At 40.8% G+C, this 26,151-nt stretch overlaps 1 protein-coding gene and 1 non-coding gene across 12 annotated transcripts in view; one reads left to right on the top strand and one right to left on the bottom strand.

Annotated features, from left to right (window-relative positions):
* Positions 1 to 26,151, bottom strand: part of GRIP1 (glutamate receptor interacting protein 1) — a 762,378-nt gene that overhangs the window by 435,999 nt on the left and 300,228 nt on the right. The window lies entirely within an intron of this gene.
* On the top strand, positions 7,236 to 7,308 carry TRNAW-CCA (transfer RNA tryptophan (anticodon CCA)). Its single transcript has one exon. It is a non-coding gene; the product is annotated as a tRNA-Trp (tRNA).

Here is a 26,151-nt window from a genome sequence, read left to right as displayed (position 1 = left end):
ATCAGCTGATGGAGTCCTTTTGAAAGCCTATCTCCCCAAAACATAGGAATTCACAGAGGACCAGAGAGAGAAACCAGAATACCCATTCAAGAGAAATGAAGCGCTATATTTGAAGATGCCTTGTTTAACATTTTTTAAAAAGTGATCATCAGATTTCAGGTGCCCAAGGACAGTTTGTCTTTTCTAGTTCAGGTCAACATGGCAGGTTTTCAAATTAAGCTGGACTTCACTATCTGCCAGATCAGAGGGCATGGAGGAGAATAATAAGCATCTCTTGAAATAAAAAGCTTGTGTAATGTAGTGTAGCATTTATGTTAGTGGCTGGATTTATTTTAAAGGCTTTAGGAATGATTTTAGTTCTGTATTCAAAGAAACATTAAGAGGTCACTTACATTTTTTTAGTTATACTTTACTGCATTTTATGGAGGAAATTTTATAATATTTGTGTGTTTGTGGAAACAAGAAGGCCCCGGGACATATTCCCCACGAATGTCACAGGTTAAGAGTGTCAGAGACTATTAGAGATGGGAAGGCTATTCAGTAAACTGAGGTCCTCAAGACAAAGCAGCTTAGAGAGCATAATGACAGCTATCATAGAATCAGGGACTCTGGATTCAACATTCATTAGAGTGGCCTGAGCACACGTAGTGGAGGGGACATAAAGTCCTGATGCACTGAAATGTACAAGGTAAGACATCTGCATTTCATGCTCATTGCAGTGTGATGTTATTGGAGACTTTCAAGTAGCACTGGCACAATCTGATTCACATGTTTAAAAGATCACTTTGGGCAAATTCTGATAAAATGATGGTAGCAGTGGCAGCACAATTTTGGATCTCCCTAGATCCCCACATAAAAACAGAGTAACCAGTCAGCCAAGTCTAAACCCTCGAGTCTGTCATACAGAGTGAAGTAAGTCAGAAAGAGGAAAAAATACATCATATATTAACACATACATGTGGAACCTACAAGAATGCTACCATGAAAGTTAGTCACTCAGCCGTGTCTAACTCTCTGCGAGCCCATGGGGACTGCGGCCCACCAGGCTCCTCTGTCCATGTGATTCTCCAGGCAAGAATACTGGAGTGGGTTGCCTTTTCCTTCTCCAGCGGATCTTCCCCGCCCAGGGATCAAACCTCGCTTCCTGCATTGAAGGCAGATTCTTTATTGTCTGAGCCACCAAGGAAGCCCAAAGAATAAGCAGCAGGTGGTAATGAAAGGGAAATTCGCTCACTCGTGTCCGACTCTTTGCGACCCCTACAGTCTTTGGACTGTAGCCTGCCAGGCTCCTCTGTCCATGGGATTCTCCCGGCAAGAATACTGGAGTGGGTACCCTATCCCTTCTCCAGGGGATCTTCCTGACCCCAGGAATCAAACCAGGGTCTCCTGCATTGCAAGCAGATTCTTTACCAGCTGAGCTACCAGGCAACAGAAGAAGGGTACAGATGAATCTATTTCAGGTCAGGAATAGAGATGCAGATATAGAGAACAGATGTATGACACAGGATGGGGGTGGGGGGCACAAATTGGGAGACTGGAATTTACATATATACACTACCATGTGTAAAAGAGATGGCCACTGGGAACCTGCTGTATAGCACAAGGAGCTCACCTCAGTGCTCAGTGATGACCCAGAGGGGTAGGATGGTGGTGGGGCTGGGAGGGAGGCTCCAGAGGGAGGTGTATATGTGTGTATATATATGTGTGTATATATACAGTTGAGTTACATCATTGTATAGCAGAAACTAACACAACACTGCAAAGCAACTATGTGCAGGTGTGTGTGCTAAGTCACTTCAGTCATGTCCAGCTCTGTGCAACCCTACGGACTGTAGCCTGCCAGGCTCCTCTGTCCATGGGATTCTTCCGGCAAGAATATGGAGTGGGCTGACATGCCCTCCACCAGGGGATCTTCCCCACCCAGGGATCGAATTCGCGTCTCTTACGTCTCCTGCATTGGCGGGCAAGTTCTTTACCACTAGCGCCACCTGGGAAAGCCCAAACCTCTAGTGACAACACTTACACAAAACTGGAAGACTATGTAGTTCACAGACTTCCAAATTCCAACCTGGTGAGGACAAACTGCGAGGAGACACAATATCAGTATCTGTGCAGGAGAAAGCAGAGAGGCAGCGAGGCCTCTGGTGATCTGACAACAGGAGGCCCCTAAAGAGCCAACAGGTTCACTCGAGAGTGCTGCAGACCAGTTCAATCATAGTGGCCGAAACTGCCCAGTCCAAGAGCCAGTGAGGCGAGGCCTGATTTGAGGCAAACTAGAGCCCATGACCTTCTAAATCTGATCCATCCAGGCATCCCATCCAGGACAGGATCCCAGACTCAGGAGAAACTACTGGGAGTGGAGTCAAACCCAAGCAGGAGAGAAACAGTGATGAAGGAAGCAGAAGATCCAGGTAAGCGGAAGGCATATTTTCTGAAGATGCACCTCACAAAACTCCCACACTACATGTTCTTATTTCATGGTGACCGTGACACCCCTCCCATCAAATGATTAGGTCTATGTCCCTTCCCCCCAAATCTGGGCAGAATTTTTGTGACAAACAAACAATAAAGGAGGGTAAAAAAGACTCCACCTGGCTTTCAAGGCAAGACCATAGCAATGCCATGCACTTTTACCTTACTCTTTGGGGATGCTCCTTCTTGGAACCCAGCTGCCATTTTGTGGGGAAGCCCAAACAAAGTCACGTGTATAGCCTGGCTGAAAACTGAGCTGATGTCCCAGCCAATAACAGGCTTGGGTCTTAGAAAGTATAGAGTGGCTGGGCTACCCCTCATGTGCTCTATCTGAATTCCTGGCCTGAAGAATCCAAAAGCATGGTGAAATGGTTATTTTCACTCTTGAGTTTTAGGGTGGTAAGTTACCTAGAAATTGTAACAGGGCATAGTTCAAATTAAAAAGTTTTATTTCATAGCCAAACTTTAAGGCATGTATATTGTTAAAAAGTCTTCTTTAATTTTGGTAAATTTATAAAATAAACAACGCCAGCAGAAGGGTTCCCCTTTCAAAAGAATAGTTTAATCGGTTAGTGCAGCATAATCAATTTTCCTTTGCTTTGGGTGGCATCTCATTAACAAATGCTTATAAAACCATGCCAGGAAGGTTTGTTTTTTCCACAAGAAGCAGCCAGACAGGTTAAATTTTCTTTTTTTCTTTATCTTTCTGTTGAAAATGGTAGAAACGGGGTCAAGCAGAATGACCACATAATTTATCATCCAAACTAGACAAATTTCTCAAAATAGCTTTCAGTTCAGTTCAGTTCAGTTGCTCAGTCATGTCCGACTCTTTGCGACCCCATGAACCGCAGCACGCCAGGCCTCCCTGTCCATCACCAACTCCCAGAGTTCACTCAAACTCATGTCCATCGAGTCGGTGATGCCATCCAGCCATCTCATGTTGTCCCCTTCTCCTCCTGCCCCCAATCCCTCCCAGCATCAGAGTCTTTTCCAATGAGTCAACTCTTCGCATGAGGTGGCCAAAGTATTGGAGTTTCAGCTTCAGCAATATTCCTTCCAAAGAACACCCAGGACTGATCTCCTTTAGAATGGACAGGTTGGATCTCCTTGCAGTCCAAGGGACTCTCAAGAGTCTTCTCCAACACCACAGTTCAAAAGCATAGTGAGATATTAATTTACACACCAAAATATTTGCCCATATAAAATACAATTCAATGTTTTTTAGAATTACAGTCACAGGGTTCTGCAACCATTTGTTGCTGTTGTTCACTTACTAAGTCATGTCTGACTGTTTACGACCCCATGGACTGCAGCATGCCAGGCTTCCTTGCCTTTCACTACCTTCTGGAGTTTTCTCAAACTCATCTCTACTGAGTCAGTGATGCTATCTAGCTGTCTCATCTTCTATATTCCCTTTTCTTCCTGCCCTCAATCCTTCCCAGCATCAGGGTCTTTTCCAGTGAGTAGGCGCTTCACATCAGGTGGCGAAAGTATTGGAGCTTCAGCTTCAGCATCAGTCTTTCCAATGAATATTCAGGTTGATTTCTTTTAGGATTCACTGGTATGATCTCCTTGCTGTCTAAAGGCCTCTCAAGAGTCTTCTCCAGCACCACAGTTAGAAAGCATCAACTCTTTGGTGCTCAGCCTTTTTATGGTCCAACTCTCGCATCCATACATGACTACTGGAAAAACCATAGCTTTGATTAGACAGAGCTCCAATGGTAAAGTGATGACTCTGCTTTTTAATACACTGTCTAGGTTGGTCATAGTTTTTCTTCCAAGGAGCAAGCATCTTTTAATTTCATGGCTGCAGTCATTACTAAAAACTAATTTTAAAACATTTTCATCCCCTCAACCTAAGACAATTTAAAAGTGAAAGGAGCACCAGTAAAAATTATACAAGGGCAATATGTATAAACTTGATCTATCCAGGGTCTGTCCAGGGCAAGTCAGATCATATTATCACCTGAAGTAGAGGGTATAAGTATTAGGAAGAAATCCATATAACCTAATTCAAAACAGTAGCTTGCTTTAAGAAACATGATTTTAAAACAGATAAATAATTAGAAATGGAATTCTCTTCCCTTATAGCTCAGCTGGTAAAGAATCCTCCTGCAGTGTGGGAGACTTGGGTTTAATCCCTAGGTTGGAAAGATCCTCTGAAGAAGGGAAAGGCTATTCACTCCAGTACTCTGGCCTAAAGAATTCCATGGACTGTATAGTTCATGGGGTCACAGAGAGTCAGACACAACTGAGCAACTTTTACTTCACTTCCTTTCTGAGGCTAGGCATGGGGTGGGGAGAGTGTAAAAACTGTGGAACCATTTTGGAAAACTCTTTGGCAGGATCTATTAAAGTTGCACGTATGTATATACTATGAGTGAAGAAATGACTACTTGCTATATGATTTCATTTACATAAACTTAAGTAATCTACGACAGCACAGATCAGGACAGCAGTTAACTGTGGACAGGAGTTAGTGATGCAAGGGGGGATGAGGGGGACTCTGAGGTACTAAGAATGTTCTGTTTCTTGATTTGGGTCCTAATTACATGAATGTGTTCACTTCGCCAAGTGATCTCCAAATGGCTCAGATGGTAAAGAATCCACCTTTGATGTGGGAGACCTGGGTTCAATCCCTGGGTCGGGAAGATCCCCTGGAGGAGGGCACGGCAACTCACTCCAGTATTCTTGCCTGGAGAATCCCCATGGATGGAAGAGCCTGGTGGGCTACAGTCTACGAGGTCACAAAGAGTCAGACACAACTGAGCAACTAGGCACAGCACAGTTCACGTCGCCAAGATTCTGCAAGTTGAATGTTTATGATTTGTGTACTTTTCTACATGAATGCAGACTTCAATAAAAAGCTTACCCAAGGGACTTCCCTGGCAATCCAGTGGTTAAAACTTCACCTTTCAATGCTAGGTGGATGGGCTCAATCCCTGGTCAGGGAGCTAAGATCCACCAAAACCCCAACATAAAACAGAAACAATATTGTGAGAAATTAAATAAAGACTTAAAAAATGGTCCACATTAAAAAAATCTTATTAAAAAAGCTTACTCAGAAATGGATAGATTTATGTTTGACAAAGAAATATTAAGAATATGGACTGAAACAGAATTTCCAAGCTCATTAATTGATAGCCACCTTCAAGACAGCAGTGAAGAAACTTAAGAGTTCAGGCAGCAATAACAAGGTGTTAATTTTCTCCTTAACACCTTTTCCTTGAACTAGAGGCACTGAAACTCCTAGGGAAACAGAGGTGGGAAAAGCAAAAGGTCTTCCCCTCACATAAAGGAATGTTTAAGTAAAGACTGAAATAATTAACTACCTCTTAGGAATAATGGAAGCTTTTTGCTTTAAAGGTTTTAAATGCTTCTGCTAACAAGGATATACTTTAGAGTTGGAAGCAATATTTAAGGTTATTCAATCAATTTCTTTCACTTTACAGTTAAGGGAACTGTACAGTTAAGGTCCAGAGGATTGACAGTACAGTTCAGTTCAGTTGCTCAGTCGTGTCCAACTCTGCGACTCCATGAACCGCAGCACGCCAGGCCTCCCGGTCCATCACCAACTCCCGGAGTTCACCCAAACCCATGTCCATCGATTCGGTGATGCCATCCAACCATCTCATCCTCTGTTGTCCCCTTCTCCTCCTGCTCTCAATCTTTCCCAGCATCAGGGTCTTTTCCAATGAGTCAGCTCTTCGCATGAGGTGGCCAAAGTATTGGAGTTTCAGCTTCAACATCAGTCCTTCCAATGAACACCCAGGACTGATCTCCTTTAGGATGGACTGGTTGGATCTCCTTGCAGTCCAAGGGACTCTCAAGAGCCTTTTCCAACACCACAGTTCAAAAGCATCAATTCTTCTGCACTCAGCTTTCTTTATAGTCCAACTCTCACATCCATACATGACCACTGGAAAAACAATAACCTTGACTAGATGGACCTTTGTTGGCAAAGTAATGTCTCTGCTTTTGAATGTGCTGTCTGGGTTGGTCATAACTTTCCTTCCAAGGAGTGAGCGTCTTTTAATTTCATGGCTGCAGTCACCAGGATTTGCCCTAAACTGAGCAACTAGTTAGTGATAAAGCTGGGTTCGTGACTCCGAGTTCTTGACTCATAAACTACTTCTCCTACTAGTAATACTTATTTCTCTATGGCTTAACAGGTAGCAAACTCCTTTGGATCTAACATAATCTGCACAAGAGACAACAAGTATCATGGTTTCCCTCTTCTACAGAGGAGAAAACTGGAGATGCTTAGAAAAGTTCGTATATCTTGACAAGGTTAAAAATTAATAAAACAGAAGAGACAGGATTTAAATTCATTCTAGCATCTGAGATTTAACCAAGGGACAATACTGCTTCCTTGAATTAACAATACATTACCATATTTCTGAGCTGGAGTGTAAATGAGTAAATAGGTGTATTGTTCCTTAATCATTATGTCTTGGGGAAAAAAAAACCAAACAAGTAAGTAGGTAGTTTATTTCCATGTTAAAATCTAGCTTTTCTCATTAATTCATATCCGAGGAAGACACATCCATTGGATCAAGGCTGTCTTCAGTAGGCACTCACATTTTCTCTTGATAGTCATTTCCAGATGAAGCGGCTGTGTTTGGTGTTCTAGAAGTTATCCAATATCCGAAGAGATGACCATGCATCACCTCTTTAATGACACATCTTTATGTCCTTAGCAACGTTCCTGACAATATACAACAGGCAGTGTTAAAGATTCACAGCCAACATATCAATTTTACTTCCTGGTGGCTCAGAGGTTAAAGCGTCTGCCTCCAATGCGGGAGACCCAGGTTCGATCCCTGGGTTGGGAAGATCCCCTGGAGAAGGAAATGGCAATCCACTCCAGTATTCTTGCCTGGAGAATCCCATGGATGGAGAAGCCTAGTAGGTTACAGTCCACGGGGTCGCAAAGAGTCGGACACGACTGAGCGACTTCACCTTACCTTACCTTCTTAAGTAACCATGGATGCTTAAGATAAGGTACTCCAAGTGGAGTTTAATTAACTATTCATATCCTCAAGTGCTGAAAATGTACTATTTTGAGTTCAATACAAGTAAAAGTATAGTCAGATAAGATGCATTTGATTTGGCAAAAGATAGCTTGCTTTCAGGTTTGATTTCCCTCACATTCTCTCCAAATAGATAATGTGTAGTAGGGCTAAAACATTTAAGAAGTACAGGCTCATTCATTATGCATTGTAAAGTGTATTTCCTTTCAATTCATTCATGCGGCAAGACTAGCAAGGCTAACAGAACAGTAAGAACAAAAATTGTATTTTCCTTCCTGTCATAATTTCAAACCTATGAAGTACAAATGGATATGGAGGGAAAGACAGGAAATATGCATGGAAGAAGGTCCCTAATTTAAGTCAATGATCCTTCTAATTTATTTAAGATGTAAGTAGATAATATGTAACATAAAAATAAAATATGACTGAGTATAAATGATCATTTCATTCTAACCATACCCCACAGATGATAAATACATGGGGCACTTTCTTTCACTCCCATGGCTGACATCCCTGATCAGGGCTTGCCTTCTCATATAACATGCTCTCATAATCTTTCCTTTTTTGACCTTACAAACTTTTTCAATGCTACCACGTACTACTTATCATGTGTAAGGTGCTATAGTAACTGCTTTACATGTATCATCTCTTTTAACAGCCTCACAATATACCTAGTGATCTTCCCTGTAGCTCAGATGGTAAAGAATCTGCCTGCAACGCAGGAGACCCGGGTTCGATCCCTGGGTTGGGAAGATCCTCTGGAGAAGGGAATGGCAATCCACTCCAGTATTCTTGCCTGGAGAATCCCACGGACAGAGGAGCCTGGCGGGCCACAGTTCATGGGGTCGCAAAGAGTCGGACACGACTGAGCGACTAACACTACCACTACTACTACTAATATACCTAGTGAGACAGGTATTCCCCTTCTCGACATGTGGACACTGAGAGTCTGATGCTAAGTCACAGAAGTGGAAGGGGCTGAGCTTGCATTCAAAGCCAAGTTCATTATATTTCTATGCTTCATTACAGCCAGTTTCGACAAACTGAGTGGGGTTAGCACATAATATGTAAGTTAGATGTACCCACGGTTCTCTATGGGTACCTTCCTCCATAGCACTGCTAACAGTAGTCATAGACAAGATGCTGCTTTGCTTTCTGAACGAAGACCCTTTCCTCAAAGCTACACCGGCTCTAGCCTTGTTTTTAAAGGCCACATACAGCAAATGCTGGAGTTTCACTTGCAGCACTACTGTGCCTCCAACCTCCTCTGTGGTCTTTTTCTGCAGCGTCTCCTCTTGACTAAGGTAAACACCTTCTGTTCTTCCAGCTTGCCCGTATGTGCCATTCCTGTGTCTAGTCACTCTTCTCTGGCACTGCTTCCATTTGCCCACATCTCCCCAAAGCCCACAGAGTGTTTCTAGTGAGATCTGACCAGTCCAACTGCAGCAGGGCCTTCCCTCCCTTCCACACTCTGGCTCTCGTGATCACACCTGAGGACTGGTATTTAAACCAACTGCAGAGCCCTGTGGTCTTAGGCCATTTCATATTCTGCTAAGTCGGCATAGGCCTCAACTGTCAAAGGAGCTGGATAGGAGAAAAGGAAAGTAGAGAAAAGCTAAGTACTGGTTGAAGGAAGCAGGGTGTGGAGATGGAACTGCTTCCAGAAGAGGCTGAAGATTCCTGTATCAGGGTGTCCTGATTGTTATTGCTCAGTCGTGTTCGACTCTTTGACACCCCATGAACTGCAGCACGCCAGGTTTCTCTGTCCTTCACCATCTCCCAGAGTCTGCTCAAACTCACATCCATTGAGTTGGTGATGCCATCCAACCAACTCATCTGTTGTCCCCTTCTCCTCTTGCCTTCAATCCTTCCCAATATCAGAGTCTTTTCCTGATATTGACAGCTTCTGATATTGACAGTCGGCTCTTCACATCACATGGCCAAAGTACTGGAGCTTCAGAGCTTCAGCATCAGTACTTCTAGCGAATATTCAGGGTAGATTTCCTTTAGGATTGACTGGTTTGATCTCCTTGCTGACCAAGGGACTCTCAAGAGTGTTCTTCAGCACCACAATTTGAAAACAACAATTCTTCAGCACTCAGCCTTTTTTATTGTCCTGCTCTCACATCCATACATGACTACTGGAAAAGCCATAGTTTTGGCTACATGGACTTTTGCAGGCAAAGTGATGTCTCTGCTTTTTAATATGTTGCCTGGGTTTGTCATGGAGAAGGCGATGGCACCCCACTCCAGTACTCCTGCCTGGAAAATCCCATGGACAGAGGAGCCTGGTAGGCTGCAGTCCATGGGGTCGCTAAGAGTTGGATATGACTGAGCAACTTCCCTTTCACTATTCACTTTCATGCATTGGAGAAGGAAATGGCAACCCACTCCAGTGTTCTTGCCTGAAGAAGCCCAGGGACGGGGGAGCCTGGTGGGCTGCCGTCTCTGGCGTCGCACAGGGTTGGACACGACTGAAGCGACTTAGCAGCAGCAGCAGCAGCAGGTCTGTCATTGCTTTTCTTCCAAGGAGAAAAGTGTATTTTAATTTCATGGCTGCAGTCACCATCCACAGTGATTTTGGAGCCCAAGAAAATAAAGTCTCTCACTGTTTCCATTGTTTCTCCATCTACTTGCCATGAAGTGATGGGACCAGTTGCCATGATCTTAGTTTTTTGAATGTTGAGCTTTAAGCCAGCTTTTTCACTCTCCTCTTTCACCTTCATCAAGAGGCTCTTTAATTGCTCTTCGCTTTCTACCATAAGGGTGGTGTCATCTACATATCTGAGGTTATTTGGCATTTCTCCAAATCTAGTGAAAGCAATATAGTCCAAACACTCTCTCCTACTTTGCCTGAAGTCCAATCAGCTGAAGATTTATTGACTTTAATAGGCAAACTAAGTGATTTCCCTGGTGGTCCAGTGGTTAAGATTCCATGCATTTTAATGCAGGGGGCACGGGTTCCATTCCTGGTCTGGAAACAAAATCCCACATACCACAACTAGCCAAATAAATAAATATTTTAAAAATAATAATAATAGGCAAACTAAACAAAAACAAAAGGAAAAGGCCTTCCCTGGTGGTCCACTGGTTAAGAATCCACCCTGCCATGCTGGGGACATGGGTTCAATCCCTGGCTGGGGAAATAAGATCCCACGTGCTGCAGGGCAACTAAGCCCGCACACTACAATGAAAGATCCCACAGGACACAACAAAGACCAGAGGCAGCCAAATAAATTTAATCCTGACATTTAAAGTCTAAAAAATATTTTTTAAAAAAGCATAACATGAAGCTCATTCACAATCCTGTGGGTTACCAAACAATCATACACGTTGGGAGTTTTAAAAAGAAAGCAATTTGACTTTAGTGAAGGACAGTACGCTGTGGTGCTGAGATGATAACTTTTGCGCTGGGATAAGCATTAGGGAGAAGGTAAAGGGATCGCGGGTTTGGGAATGGTTGATTGGAGTGGTGCGGAGAAAGCCATAGTCCTCTCTGAAGGATGACCTTGTTTTGCAAAATAAAAGTCAGTACTGGTAGATAAACAGAGGGCAGAGGACTTTTGAAGTGGCACAGGAGACAAACGCCTGAGACACACAGAGGTCATAAGTACTTTGTTGGTGGGCAGACCTGGAAAGAATATCATGAGGGATGCCAAGCAGCAAGCAGGGGACAGCAGAAGACTGTGAACGGGGCTTCAGGAAGCAAGTTCCCCTTCACGGCCATTTAACCCAGGGCCAGCTAAGAAGCCGCTTTCTTCTCTCCTGACCCCCAGTGCAGATGTTTCGCATTTCTTATCACACATGGACAAGGGCCATGTCCTGTTTTTCTCAGCATCCCCACTGCCTCACCCAATAAGCACTCAAGAATGAATGTTTCTGGACAGTCTCCCCACCCAATGTCCAGCCTTTGAGGTGCTACTGCTTGAGGCAGAGGTGTGATAGCCTCCGTTGGCTGGCTCTCCAGGACATGCTGACTTCCAGGGGTCCTCACAAGACTAGCAAGAGGAGGAGCCCACAGCTTATGCCAAGCAAGGTCCCATTTAAACGGATTCACAGGGTTCCAAGGTCCGAATATGAGCACTGGTTTTGCTATCAAATTTACGCACAGTTTAACCGAATCACAATGGCAGTCTAATAATTCCACTTTCTTTCTGAAAAAGGGCACAGCTGACACCTCAGTTCTGATCTTTTAGATACATAAAAGAGGTAGGAGGGGGAGGAAACCCAAACAAAACAACAAGCTGTTATAAACCATGGATACAGCTAATTAGGTTTAATTTTACACACCAGCGACCTTGGATACCTAGTATTTGACCCCCCAATGGCCCTAGCTGACCCCAATTAATATCTGGGCACATACACACCTGTGATCTCTGTGAGTCAGCATATTAATAAGGCTTTACATGCATGCTAAATTCCAGACAGAAGGACTGGATTCGGTCCCAGGGAGGTGCTCTATTAATGATTAAAGGTGACACAAAGAAGTTTAAGAAATATTTTGATTCCAGAAGACACACACTGCAAAAACTATGGATTGCCTTTTGTTAGTTTTACACAATTATTGAGCATGAACTCTTTCGTTCAAGACTGTAGTTCTTATTCCTGCCACCAAAGTAAGATGCGCCATTCTGTACATTTTTATACCGTCCACAGGCAGAGTAAATTGCATAAATGAGAATAAGCATGGGTATCACAGGGATGGATGAGCTGCAAATAGTGTTTTGCTTGCCCATGAGCCACAGTGCTTATCATGGGAAGGGCACCTCAGTTTTTCTTTGCCCAACTGTCAGCGCATACAAGTTGGACTCCTGTGCCTGTCACTCCTCCCGAGGTTCCCGGGGTGGTAGATGACCCAGGACTGGTCGGTTGGAGAGTTCCATTCCTGATGGCCACAGGGACGAGCATGCAGCACAAGGCAGGCCAATGGAATCCCTTCAGGACTATTTAAGAAAGCAGAGCTGAGTGCCGGGACAACAGGATCCTGCTGTACCTGAAGTCAGGGCAGCCTCGTGACTATTTTATTCAGTAAACAGACTGATTTTAGAGGGGTGGGTCTAAAGCCAGTTTGAGATGGGTTTCTTAACTTTTTCCTTAAAATGTCTGAACAAGGTGAAGGTCACTCTACCGGAATTTTACATCTTATGATTTAATCTGTTTGAACAAGAGCATTTCATATGAATGGACTACACAGCCTTAAGATGCCTCCAATAATTCATACTCTTACTATTCAGAATCTGGTGTAATCCCATCCTCTTCAGTGTGGGCTGACCTTGTGACTCTCTTCTAATGAATAGAAGCAGGAATAATGGGTTGTTAGTTCCAAGATTAAGTTACAAAGACTGTAGCTTTTGTCCAGCATGCCTTTTCAAGCTCTCTCTCTGCTCACTTGCTCTAAGGGAAAGTAGCTGCCATTATGAGCTACCTAATAGATGGCCCACTTGGGAAAAAACTGATGTCTCCAGTCAATAGCCAGCATGGACCTGAGACCTAGACACAAGAATGAGCTTGGAAGAGGATCCTCACCCAACCCAGTCTATGCCTCGATTACAGCTCCATGAGACACAGTGAGCCCAAGGACGCAGCTAAGTTACACAAGATTTACTGGAATTTTAATAAAATAAGTGTTTGTTGTTTTAAGCTGCTATGTTTGGGGATAATCTGTCATGCAGCCATAGATAAGTAATAGAATACAATTAACCCCAAATAGATTAAAATACTCATCCTTTGCCTCTTTATGTCTCCCATGACAACTCTCAATTTATAAAAAGTACTTTATCTAGAGGACCTTAAACAAATGCAGTTTCAATGGTTTTAAGTGCTCGGCATAATTCTGTTAGGTAGATGAAATACCATATTTGAGCAGTAAGATTCTTTAAAAGATTGACAGTTGAAATTTCACTCTGGTGTAATCTGTTCAACAAATACATTTTGTGTACCTGTTATGTTGCAGGCACATTCATATAAATAAGACAGGGTAGCCTGTTTCAACAGAGCTCAGAGTTCGTTCAGAAAAGAAGAAAAGTCCAGAAGAATCAAGAGGAGTGCCATTACTCATTAACTGTGTGACACTGGACAGCCATTTAATTTTCCAGCTAATTTATCAACTCATAAAATTTCTAGAAGGATGACAAAGTAAAATGTACATAAAAGTATCACAAAATTCTAAAATAAAATAAAAGTATAATTACTGCAGTGGTTATTATCAAAACTGCAATATTCAGACTTTACTATAGAAATAGATTAGAATGATTCATAATTATTTTGTTGTTTACTAGCATGTGAAATTTCTTTTCTATTAACAACTTAAATATATCCTTAAATTTGTAATTTGCATTCTAAAGATGGCTTGGTCTTGATCATTCTTTCCAAAACCATGTAATGTGAATTACTTCTCTCCTGAATTTAAACTTCTCAGATTTTCCTTTAAATTTATTCTCTGTGAGAAAATACTTACTGTAATTCTTTTAAAAACCTGAGTTAGAATGACAAAGAACTTAAAAATTCTAATCATTTTGGTTAACTAATGATTTTTGTAAGCAAAAAAGTTTCCATCCTATAAAAAAAGAGACAAAATTTTCTTTATGTTAAATTTAAACAATGTTTAGAGCTACTACTTAGAACCAATTAAATGTTCTCATTATTTTTATTGCCTTTCTTCACCAAACCTCCTCTGACATGCTCTGTGATTTATTAGATCAACATTTTGAGGTCACTAGAAAACACTTTATTTTTCAAATTTTCAATATACCCCTACACTTCGATTCATTATTCCAGTCCAAATAGCCAGTGCGTTAATAAAAATGCATTGGCAAGAATAATTGATTCCATTTTAGGGGAAAGATATCAACAATAAACTCTTTGGGCTGAGGCAATCAATGGTTATTGAATTCTAGACTCCAAGCTAATATTTCCAGCTATACGGGTCCTTGAGACTCAAGTTGGCCACTTTACTTGTAATGAACAAGGTCAAAATCATGAACTGAAATACTATGACATATAGAAAACATTACCTCAGAAAAATTTTAGCCTCAGGGCATCATAAACTGCCAAGTATCTTTCCAGCAGGCCTAAATACGAATACACACATCAAAGCTGAAAACAGATAAGTCCTTTGTAATCCACTATTCTAGTTGTCTAAATTTTGGTATGAAGTAAAATATAATTAAACATTTATTAAGTTCTATCTATGTGCTAGCCCAGGTGCAGAGGGAACACAAAGAGGAAATTTGATGTAGATAAAATATAATTGAAAGAAGTAGAAAAGGTGAGGTGAGGAATGATTTTGAGCTTTTCTGGATAAGATTTTAAAAGACTATGCCTTAAAAGAGAGAAGGAAGGTGGAACAAACATGTAGGTGGACGATAAGGTTACTGAGTAGAGTTTAGGAAATGCTGAAATCTGAGGTGATGGAGTAGCCAGATGACAGATGGCAATATGGATCTCATGCGTGACATCTCAACTACACAGAAGAGGAAGGCAGAGATGCCCAGGAAGAGTTTATAAGAAGGGGTTAAGCAAAAGAGCCAGGAAAGCAGGGAGCAGAAGTAGGTGATCAGAAAAGAGGAGTACCAGGAAAAAGATGGAACCACAGAAGCCAAAAGAGGAAACAAAATATATAGTGATGATCCACTGTCAAATGCCACAGAAAGATCAACAATGTTAAGAAATTTTAAAAGCTGCTAACTATACATTGACTGATACAATGAACATGAACTTGGGCAAACTCCGGGAGATGCTGAGGGACAGGGAGGCCTGGCGTGCTGCAGTCCATGGGGTCGCAAAGAGTCGGACATGACTGGGCAACTGAACAACAATAACAACCATACATTCAGGAGGTCACCAGCTATCTCTGCTGGATCACTTTCAGAGAAGTGGCAGATGTGGAAGCCAGAGGACCTGGAGGCATCTATCAGTCTAATATTAACCGAGCGCCTTTGTGCTTTAGGGATGACAACGTCCAAGGTGTATATATGGAAGTTTTCTTTTTGGTAAAAGATATTTGGGAGGTTGGGGGGACGTGCAGAAGAAGAGTTAAGAGAAGTGAGAAGTGGTCTACGTCTTTGGTTGAGAGTATGTTTTTGGAGGAAGAGAGCAGGTTGGGACTTCAGAAGAGAGGTACAACAGCAGAATAATTGCTTGGGGAAAGGGTAAGAGAGTGGCTAGAGATAAAGACTGATGACCAGCGGAGAAAGCCCAGCTGAGGCTGGAACTCACAATTCGTAATGCAGCCAACCTCCATGGCTGTACACTGTTTTTCTTCCAATAACGTCAGTAACCTGGGAACAGGAGTGAAGACCACGGATGGCTCGGCGGCACTAAGGCCATGCCCTGGCAGGCATGTGAGGCTGTGGTCCAGGGGAGACAGGTACTCAAGGGGGCTGGTGATGACACAGGCAACTGGACCCTTAATGAAAGAATAAGAATTCAGCAACATTCTGACAGGTGGATTCTTCAGGAATTTAACAAGACTTCTGAAAAAGTAAATGATCTAAAAATAGAAAAACCTGATACTATTAAAAGTTATCCAGTGTCTGAATTCAAAATGACTGATTCATCACCTTAAAAATGATACACTTCCCTATAACTTTTATCTTTAAAATTTATACTTTGCTTTTGACATTAAAGAAATCTAAGTAAATAGATAATTTCTGAGGTTTGCTGTTATATTTCAATGTAAGAGATCCCTATCAAGTTAAAATATTGTAATTTCTGATTAATTGGGAAACTTGCATTTAAAGGAAAAAAATTTAAGTAAAAAACAGGAAACTTCCAAATCAAAAAAGAATAAACAGCTAAATATTTGAGACATTTACAAAACTGTAAGGAAGATACTTCAATAAAGTCAAGCTCAAACTGGAAAATATAAATGACATAACCTGACACTGAGAGTTCCTTGATCACAGTTGTCAAGTATTAGAATATTATCCACTCTTAAAATTCATACCTTATAGTAAATAACTTCACTCTCCTTGATTACTATTTCCCATCAGCAAACTTGACAAGTGAGCATTTTATATAGGATGGATATGATTCACGTGTGACTTAGTAATAGACAAAATAAATAAAGAAGACTAGTTCTTATATAATTTTCTAACTCTCATGAATTCTAGGATTTATTTGCAACCCCTAAGAGAACTCTTTGTTTTTATGATAGATTTATATTCATATTCACATTTTTGATCATATAGATGCTTTGGTTTTGGACACTTGAACTTTTAATAATCTGCATTTTGGGTAGCATACACACCACATACATCCATGTTCAGATGACCAGATGTGTCCCAGCCCTTCTGCTCTCACTCCCGTGTTTTCATGGGATCTCAAGGACCCAACCCTACGTTAGATCTGCTTGCTCACCTTGGTGATCACAAATTCTAATCCAAACATGCAGTGAATTATATACATTGTTTCCTAATTTTAGATTCAGTGGGAAAGAATACACACACGCACACACACACATACACCACAAAGTTACACTAGAATGTAATACAGCAAATTGTCCTGTTCAAAAGAACAACGGATTTCAAAATAATTGAATGAACAGGATTGAGAAGAAAATTTATCTTGTTACAAAAACAGCCATAACAGCAGTCGTTTCTGCTGTCTTTATAACCGAGGAGACTTGCAATTGTGCCCAACATAACCCAGGAGGTCATCGACCTGTCAAGAGGATAGAGGCTCCTATCACACGAGCATCCCCGAACAGAAACATGGCGGGGAAGCACACAGCACAGGAGTTGGGAGATGTGGCGCACCACTCTCAGCACATAGTAAACGCTTAATGAATATCAATGCAAAGAAATAGAGCAGAACAACAGAGTGGGAAAGACTAGAGATTTGTTCAAGAAAATTAGAGGTACCAAGGGAACATTTCATGCAAAGACGGGCTCGATACAGGGCAGAAATGGTATGGACCTAACAGAAGCAGAGGATATTAAGAAGAGAATACACAGAAGAACTGTACAAGAAAGATCTTCACGACCCAGATAATCATGAAGGTGTGATCACTCACCTAGAGCCAGACAACCTGGAATGTGAAGTCAAGTGGGCCTTAGGAAGCATCACTATGAACAAAGCTCGTGGAGGTGATGGAATTCCAGTTGAGCTATTTCAAATCCTGAAAGATGATGCTGTGAAAGTGCTGCACTCAATATGCCAGCAAATTTGGACAACTCAGCAGTGGCCACAGGACTGGAGAAAAGCAATGCCAAAGAATGTTCAAACTACCACACAATTGCTTTCATCTCACACGCTAGTAAAGGAATGCTTAAAATTCTCCAAGCCAGGCATCAGCAATATGTGAACCGTGAACTTCCAGATGTTCAAGCTGGATTTAGAAAAGGCAGAGGAATCAGAGATCAAATTGCCAACATCCACTGGATCATCGAAAAAGCAAGAGAGTTCCAGAAAAACATCTATTTCTGCTTTATTGACTATGCCAAAGCCTTTGACTGTGTGGATCAAAATAAACTGTGGAAGATTCTGAAAGAGATGGGAATACCAGACCACCTGACCTGCCTCTTGAGAAATCTGTATGCAGGTCAGGAAGCAACAGTTAGAACTGGACATGGAACAACAGACTGGTTCCAAATAGGAAAAGGAGTATGTCAAGGCTGTATATTATCACCCTGCTTATTTAACTTCTATGCAGAGTACATCATGAGAAATGCTGGACTGGAAGAAACACAAGCTGGAATCAAGATTGCCGGGAGAAATATCAATAACCTCAGATATGCAGATGACACCACCCTTATGGCAGAAAGTGAAGAGGAACTAAAAAGCCTCTTGATGAAAGTGAAAGAGGAGAGTGAAAAAGTTGGCTTAAAGCTCAACATTCAGAAAACGAAGATCATGACATCTGGTCCCATCACTTCATGGGAAATAGATGGGTAAACAGTGGAAACAGTGTCAGACTTTATTTTGGGGGGCTCCAAAATCTCTGCAGGTGGTGACTGCAGCCATGAAATTAAAAGACGCTTTCCTTGGAAGGAAAGGTATGACCAATCCAGACAGCAGATTCAAAAGCAGAGACATTACTTGGCCAACAAAGGTCCATCTAGTCAAGGCTACTGTTTTTCCAGTGGTCATGTATGGATGTGAGAGTTGGACTGTGAAAAAGCTGAGTGCTGAAGAATTGATGCTTTTGAACTGTGCTATTGGAGAAGACTCTTGAGAGTCCCTTGGACTGCAAGGAGATCCAACCAGCCCATCCTAAAGGAGATCAGTCCTGGGTGTTCATTGGAAGGACTGATGCTGAAGCTGAAACTCCAATACTTTGGCCACCTCGTGAGAAGAGTTGACTCATTGGAAAAGACTCTGATGCTGGGAGGGATTGAGGGCAGGAGGAGAAGGGGACGACGGAGGATGAGATGGCTGGATGGCATCACGGACTCGATGGACATGAGTTTGGGTAAACTCTGGGAGTTGTGATGGACAGGGAGGCCTGGCGTGCTGCAATTCATGGGGTTGCAAAGAGTCGAACACGACTGAGAGACTGAACTGAACTGAACTGAATGAATCTTTGCTAATAACATCTAACAGCTCAGAGATTTAAGCTTGTTTCGTCTAGTTCTATGGAAAATTAGGATGATATTATCTGTCTCACAGAGCTGTGAGAAGTAAGATAAAGATAACTCATGCAAAGTGCTTAGCACACAGCCCAGCATGCACTAATCTCAGAAGACCAAGCCTCAAGAAGTGTGTGACAAATACGTGTTGAAAAAAGAAGGTAGGTCTATAAAGTATTGTAAGGTACAAACATTTCATTTCCCCTTTTATTTTCTTTGTATTCAGATTCTCTTAAAAATCTGTCCTAAGAGCTGTGTTCTTTTATATCTGTCGTTAAGAGCCGTGTTCTTTTATGCTACATGGAGAAATAGGGGAAGGGCAGTATTGGAATTATGGATAGGGCGAATGCAATCTTTTCCCACCAAAGAATACTTTTTCTAAACTTCCTCATCATTTTGGATATGCAAATAAGTGACTATAAAGTAGTAAGAGGAGTATCTGTGGGTGGCTTATGGGAATCAGTCTGGACAGATACTCAAGCAAGGCCCAGCATGAGCCAGGCAGCCAGGCACTGTCCCAGGTGCTGGAATATAAGGCCTGGTACTCACAGGAAAGATACACAGGTAATCACAAAACGACAGACTAAGGGAGGCATCATTTGTATGTGTCCCAGATCTAACCTTTCAGATTGGGGTGGAGTGGAAATTCACTTGAAGATAGTATTTGAAGCAACAGGAAAGGTTTAGAGGGAAGATAAGGTTAAAAATACACCAAGTTCAGAGACTTAAATACTATGTCAGTTCTATTCTTAGCTATGTGTCCCCTCTCCTAAAGAGTGTTATTTCCTCTCTTTAAGGCTTAAAAAACAATTACTGAGCTAACTCCTATGTTGTTAAGGATATTCATCATATGTAATATTAGAGGGCTGGACTAGAAGATCCCAGTAATTTTTCTTAGCTCTAGAGGTCCTTTTATGCCTGATCATCTTCCAAATGGTCCAAAATACACCATTACACAAAAACTTGGCGATTTTTAAGAAAGAAAGAGGTGCCTGTCCTTGTAAATCATGAAAACTTGATATTGGTAGATAAAACCAGCCATAAACAACAGTTCTTAAGTGCTGGGAATTCCCCAACTCTATTCCAATAATGAAAGGCCACTGTAAATCCATAAGTGGAAATTTATAACCAGCAACCGAGCAACTGTATGTCTCACCCTAAATCTTGACAGCTGCTCCCAGAAAAGTGATCATGATTCAGGAAGGATGAAAGTCACTGAGCAATGTACGTTCTTATTCATATCTTCAAAATACTTGCAGAAATTATTTTTTCTACATGTTGATTTTTTTGCCAACCACGGTTTATAAAAACAAGTGTTAACCACAACAGCAACTGTTTGTAAAACTCTCCACTGTGGCTATTTGTTAACCTACTTCTCATTTTTAGAATCAGCAAGATGCCACTGTTGACTTCGCATTCTATATCAGTTACATTTTACGTGTAACCAGTGCGTATGACACGTGTCTAGTTTTATCTCAAAAATGGGGCTTCATAAATCAAATATTTTCCATACCTGCGAATTCATGAATCACATACTACTGCCAGCAGAAGAGCAACATGAAAACATAAGGCCAGCTCAGCAGTAATCAGAAGCACCTATTTTCACAATACTGAAAATAGGCATAATTTTTTGTTTGTTGGATAGACACATCTCCAGAAAAGCAATTCAGACGATCACCAGGAAACAAAGATTTTTAAAATTTTATACTGAATTTATTTCTAATTATAACAAATAGTCACTGATGTAAAAAAATAATATTCCAACAAGCAATATAAAATTCCCTGGTTATCTATTGCTAGTAAAATAATAAATAATAGAAACGTAAAGGGTGCAATTCTCCATAAAGTACAGAGACTGGCAATGCTATGGGCTATAACCCAAAGAACCTGTATGACTGCTCACTCTCCAGAAAAAATTTCTTTGACATATAATCTTTTCTATAAAATGCACAAGCCATTAAGAGTCTCTACTGTGGTGATTTTCAAAGATTTGGGAGAAGTGGGATATATTTTTGTCTTGCAGGGAAAAAAAAAAAAGCAAGAAACTAAAAAACAAGCATACATTTATTTTTTTAGTTTTTTATTTTTTTAATTTTAAAATCTTTAATTCTTACATGTGTTCCCAAACATGAACCCCCCTCCCACCTCCCTCCCCATAACATCTCTCTGGGTCCTCCCCCTGCACCAGCCCCAAGCATGCTGTATCCTACGTCAGACATAGACTGGCGATTCAATTCTTACATGATAGTATACATGTTAGAATGCCATTCTCCCAAATCATCCCACCCTCTCCCTCTCCCTCTGAGTCCAAAAGTCCGTTATACACAGCTGTGTCTTTTTTCCTGTCTTGCATACAGGGTCGTCATTGCCATCTTTCTAAATTCCATATATATGTGTTAGTATACTGTATTGGTGTTTTTCTTTTTGGCTTACTTCACTCTGTATAATCGGCTCCAGTTTCATCCGTCTCATCAGAACTGATTCAAATGAATTCTTTTTAACGGCTGAGTAATACTCCATTGTGTATATGTACCACAGCTTTCTCATCCATTCGTCTGCTGATGGACATCTAGGTTGTCTCCATGTCCTGGCTATTATAAACAGTGCTGCGATGAACATTGGGGTACATGTGTCTCTTTCAATTCTGGTTTCCTTGGTGTGTATGCCCAGCAGTGGGATTGCTGGGTCATAAGGTAGTTCTATTTGCAACTTTTTAAGGAATCTCCACACTGTTCTCCATAGTGGCTGTACTAGTTTGCATTCCCACCAACAGTGTAGGAGGGTTCCCTTTTCTCCACACCCTCAAGCATTTATTGCTTGCAGATTTTTGGATCGCAGCCATTCTGACTGGTGTGAAGTGGTACCTCATTGTGGTTTTGATTTGCATTTCTCTAATAATGAGTGATGTTGAGCATCTTTTCATGTGTTTGTTAGCCATCCGTATGTCTTCTTTGGAGAAATGTCTATTTAGTTCTTTGGCCCATTTTTTGATTGGGTCGTTTATTTTTCTGGAATTGAGCTGCAGAAGTTGCTTGTATATTTTTGAGATTAGTTGTTTGTCAGTTGCTTCATTTGCTATTATTTTCTCCCATTCAGAAGGCTGTCTTTTCACCTTGCTTATATTTTCCTTTGTTGTGCAGAAGCTTTTGATTTTTAATTAGATCCCATTTGTTTATTTTTGTTTTTATTTCCAGAATTCTGGGAGGTGGATCATAGAGGATCCTGCTGTGATTTATGTCTGAGAGTGTTTTGCCTATGTTCTCCTCTAGGAGTTTTATAGTTTCTGGTCTTACATTTAGATCTTTAATCCATTTTGAGTTTATTTTTGTGTGTGGTGTTAGAAAGTGATCTAGTTTCATTCTTTTACAAGTGGTTAACCAGTTTTCCCAGCACCACTTGTTAAAGAGATTGTCTTTACTCCATTGTATATTCTTGCCTCCTTTGTCAAAGATAAGGTGTCCATATGTGTGTGGATTTATCTCTGGGCTTTCTATTTTGTTCCATTGATCTATATGTCTGTCATTGTGCCAGTACCATACTGTTTTGATGACTGTGGCTTTGTAGTAGAGCCTGAAGTCAGGCAAGTTGATTCCTCCAGTTCCATTCTTATTTCTCAAGATTGCTTTGGCAATTCGAGGTTTTTTGTATTTCCATACAAATCTTGAAATTATTTGTTCTAGTTCTGTGAAAAATGTGGCTGGTAGCTTGATAGGGATTGCATTGAATTTGTAAACTGCTTTGGGTAGTATACTCATTTTCACTATATTGATTCTTCTGATCCATGAACATGGTATATTTCTCCATCTATTAGTGTCCTCTTTGATTTCTTTCATCAGTGTTTTATAGTTTTCTATATATAGGTCTTTAGTTTCTTTAGGTAGATATATTCCTAAGTATTTTATTCTTTTGGTTGCAATGGTGAATGGAATTGTTTCCTTAATTTCTTTTTCTACTTTCTCATTATTAGTGTATAGGAATGCAAGGGATTTCTGTGTGTTGATTTTATATCCTGCAACTTTACTATATACATTTTAGTACCTTCTGATTATATAAGAAGTACACTTTTAGCTTAAGAAATGTACTCTATATATGTTTAGAACAGCTGACACTAATCTAAAGGTAAGTAAACCATGTTCTCATTCTTCCAAAACCCCACTGCCACTCTAAAGATGCCCTAACTTGACCTTCTAATAGAAGATTCTGATATATAGATGAAAGGCAACTGCAGCCCTATGTTCTTCAGCAAAATTAAAGTTTTCTCCAGTAACTAAGCCTCATTTCGCCATAGCTATATTTTACCTGTTAGTGAAATACTGCAAAAGCCTTTATATTCAGGCCTGGCTTGAGATCCAGGGGAAAATGCATCCGCAATTCTAAACAACTGATTTTACAAATGAAGGCAAAGGAAGCAGCTTATTCAGAAGATGCCAATGCAAGTGCCGTATGGAGAGAATAAATACATTTCTCACTGTGGTAGGTTTTGTGCCCTGACTCCGATGCAGATTACTCATGGTGGCTCTGTGTTTTCTTTCAGAGTCAGCCCAAACATCTAGTTCTCAGAGAAAGACCACCGGAGCTAAAACACTCACCCCCTTTTTACCACCTCTAACACTCTATCCCATGAAGTTTTGACTTTCTCCACTGTAGTGGACACGATTTTTTATTCAGATTGTTAGATTCCTGGTTTCAGGAAAGCAACAACTCTCTTTCTTCAGTATCACTCAAACTCTAGCACCTAGAATGACGCCTGACACGTGAGGAGTATCATCAAGCAAATTTGGTGAATGAATAAAAATGGTGGGGGTGCTTACCACCAACTGTCTTCCTATTCTTGGCAGGACTGGGAAGTAAAGGAGAAAATTCAAGCATTACACTAGCGCTTATATTTGAAATATTATTTAATCTAAGTAAATAAATTTAAAATTATTTAATTATGATACTCTGTTTAGCCATAATATTTTGGATGCAATTCAAGCAGTTTCTAGAATAGAGGTCTTCAAAGGTATATTAATAAGTAAATCACTTCAAAGATATATTAGTAAGTTAACTGAAGTTCAATTCAATTTCCACATAACTATAGACATAAGTGCTGATATTCACTTCATATCCACTGATCCAAAGAGCTCAGTTCTATTGTTCAATGTTTCAGAAATGCTTCTTGGCTTTAAGCATATGTAATAGTTAATGAGAAATCAGAGTGGAATTCTAACACTTCAAATTAAAAGGCATATAATCAATTCTATTATATATTCTAAAATACCACTGGGAATGTCTCCCTCTTGCACCATGGTGAATCATTCTGTATTCCATATTTTACTTGATTTTTTTTCTGAGTTGGTACTCAATAAACACTTCCTAGCTGAACTGGTGCCTAGGACATTCCATAGTGCAAAATAAACTCTCATTACTTATTTTGGGAGCTGCTAAAACAATATCAAAAACTTTACATATATTCATTCGCACACCTATTCCTCCATCCTTCTAAAAAACAATTTCATAATTTTCAAGCAATTTACAGAATGATGCAACCATTATCACAATCTAATTTTTAAAACATTTCTATATAAGATGATGGATATTCACTAAACTCATTGGGATAATCATTTCATGGCGTAAGTCAAATCATTATGCTGTACACCTTACACTTACATAGTGCTGCATGGCAACTGGGCTTCCCTAGTGGCTCAGTTGGTAAAGAATCCAGCTGCAATGCGGGAGACCTCCGTTCGATCCTTGGGTTGGAAATATCCCTGGAGGGTGGCATGGCAACCCACTCCAGTGTTCTTGCCTGGAGAATCCCCATGGACAGAGGAGCTTGGCGGGCTATAGTCCATGGGGTTGCAAAAAGTCAGACATGACTGAGCGGCTAAGCACAACATGGCAGTTATATCTCAATAAAATTGGAAGAAAAAATATTTTAATAAAATTTTCTAAAAAATTTTATCCTCCCATAAGGATATGCAGATTCCACGTGCCCATCTGCATCAGTACATGGTCTTTCAAGTCTAGCTTTTTCATTTAGCATATTTTGCAGTTCCTCCGTATTGTAGCATATACTAGTCCCTTCTCTTTCTAAAGTTATTTAGAAGTTGCTTTCTCTCCAGGACATCACAACCAAATGTACAGCACTAACAAAAAACCCAGTGTTTGAATCCTAACACCTATTTTGAGTTGCATTTCCTTTGCATAATCAATTGGCATTTAATGCTTTTACATCTGCAGTGTAAGAAATTAATCAAATGGGCAATCCATTCAGTACCCATTGTGAATTCCCTTATTAAGGTATCCATAGAACTGATTCCTCTATCTGTTGACCCTCTCTCTTACATGATGAGAATTGTATGTTTAATCCGTTTTCCTGGTTTAGCTCCAAGAATATTCAGCACAAGACAACTGAAAGACTGCTTTCTTACTAAGTTCATCTTGTCCCATGACTTATCCACCAAATCTATATACCCTTTTCTTCCAAATCTCTTGAATCCTTTCCATAACTCCAGCTTCCACATTTCAAGCTGCTTCCTTACAGTTCTCCTCAGACATCTTGGCAATGCAAATTCAGTGTGTTGAATATATTTTTTTCTGTTCACACCTATATTTTCCTACAACTGCCACATCTACCCTTTTCTTTGTCTCCACCTCTAATCCCTTTTATACACTAATACCATACTAATCTCCCTAAAGTACATCTCTGTGCTGCTAAGTCACTTCAGTCGTGTCCAACTCTGTACGACACTATGGACAATATAGCCTGCCAAGCTCCTCTGTCAAAGGAATTCTCCAGGCAAGAATACTGGAGTGGGTTGCCATGCCCTCCTTCAGGGGATCTTCCTGACTCAAGGGTCATATCTGTGTCTCTTATGTCTCCTGCACTGGCAGTCAGGTTCTTTACCACTAGTGCCACCTGGGAAGCTCTATCACTACCCCTACCACAGTGCCCCAGTGCCTGCATAATGCATGTAAGCTTCTTAGTCTGCTGTGCTTTACTTAGAAACTGAGGCACAGGCAGATTTACTTGCCAAGTTCATTCCTCAGTGAAGAGAGAACTCCAGAATTCCAACTCAGGTAGTCTCACCCAG

Source organism: Ovis canadensis, chromosome 3 (assembly GCF_042477335.2).
Source record: "Ovis canadensis isolate MfBH-ARS-UI-01 breed Bighorn chromosome 3, ARS-UI_OviCan_v2, whole genome shotgun sequence".
Classification (NCBI taxonomy): Eukaryota; Metazoa; Chordata; class Mammalia; order Artiodactyla; family Bovidae; genus Ovis; species Ovis canadensis.
The sequence above is the reverse complement of the archived record's forward strand: the minus strand, read 5'-3'. Positions and strand labels throughout refer to the sequence as shown.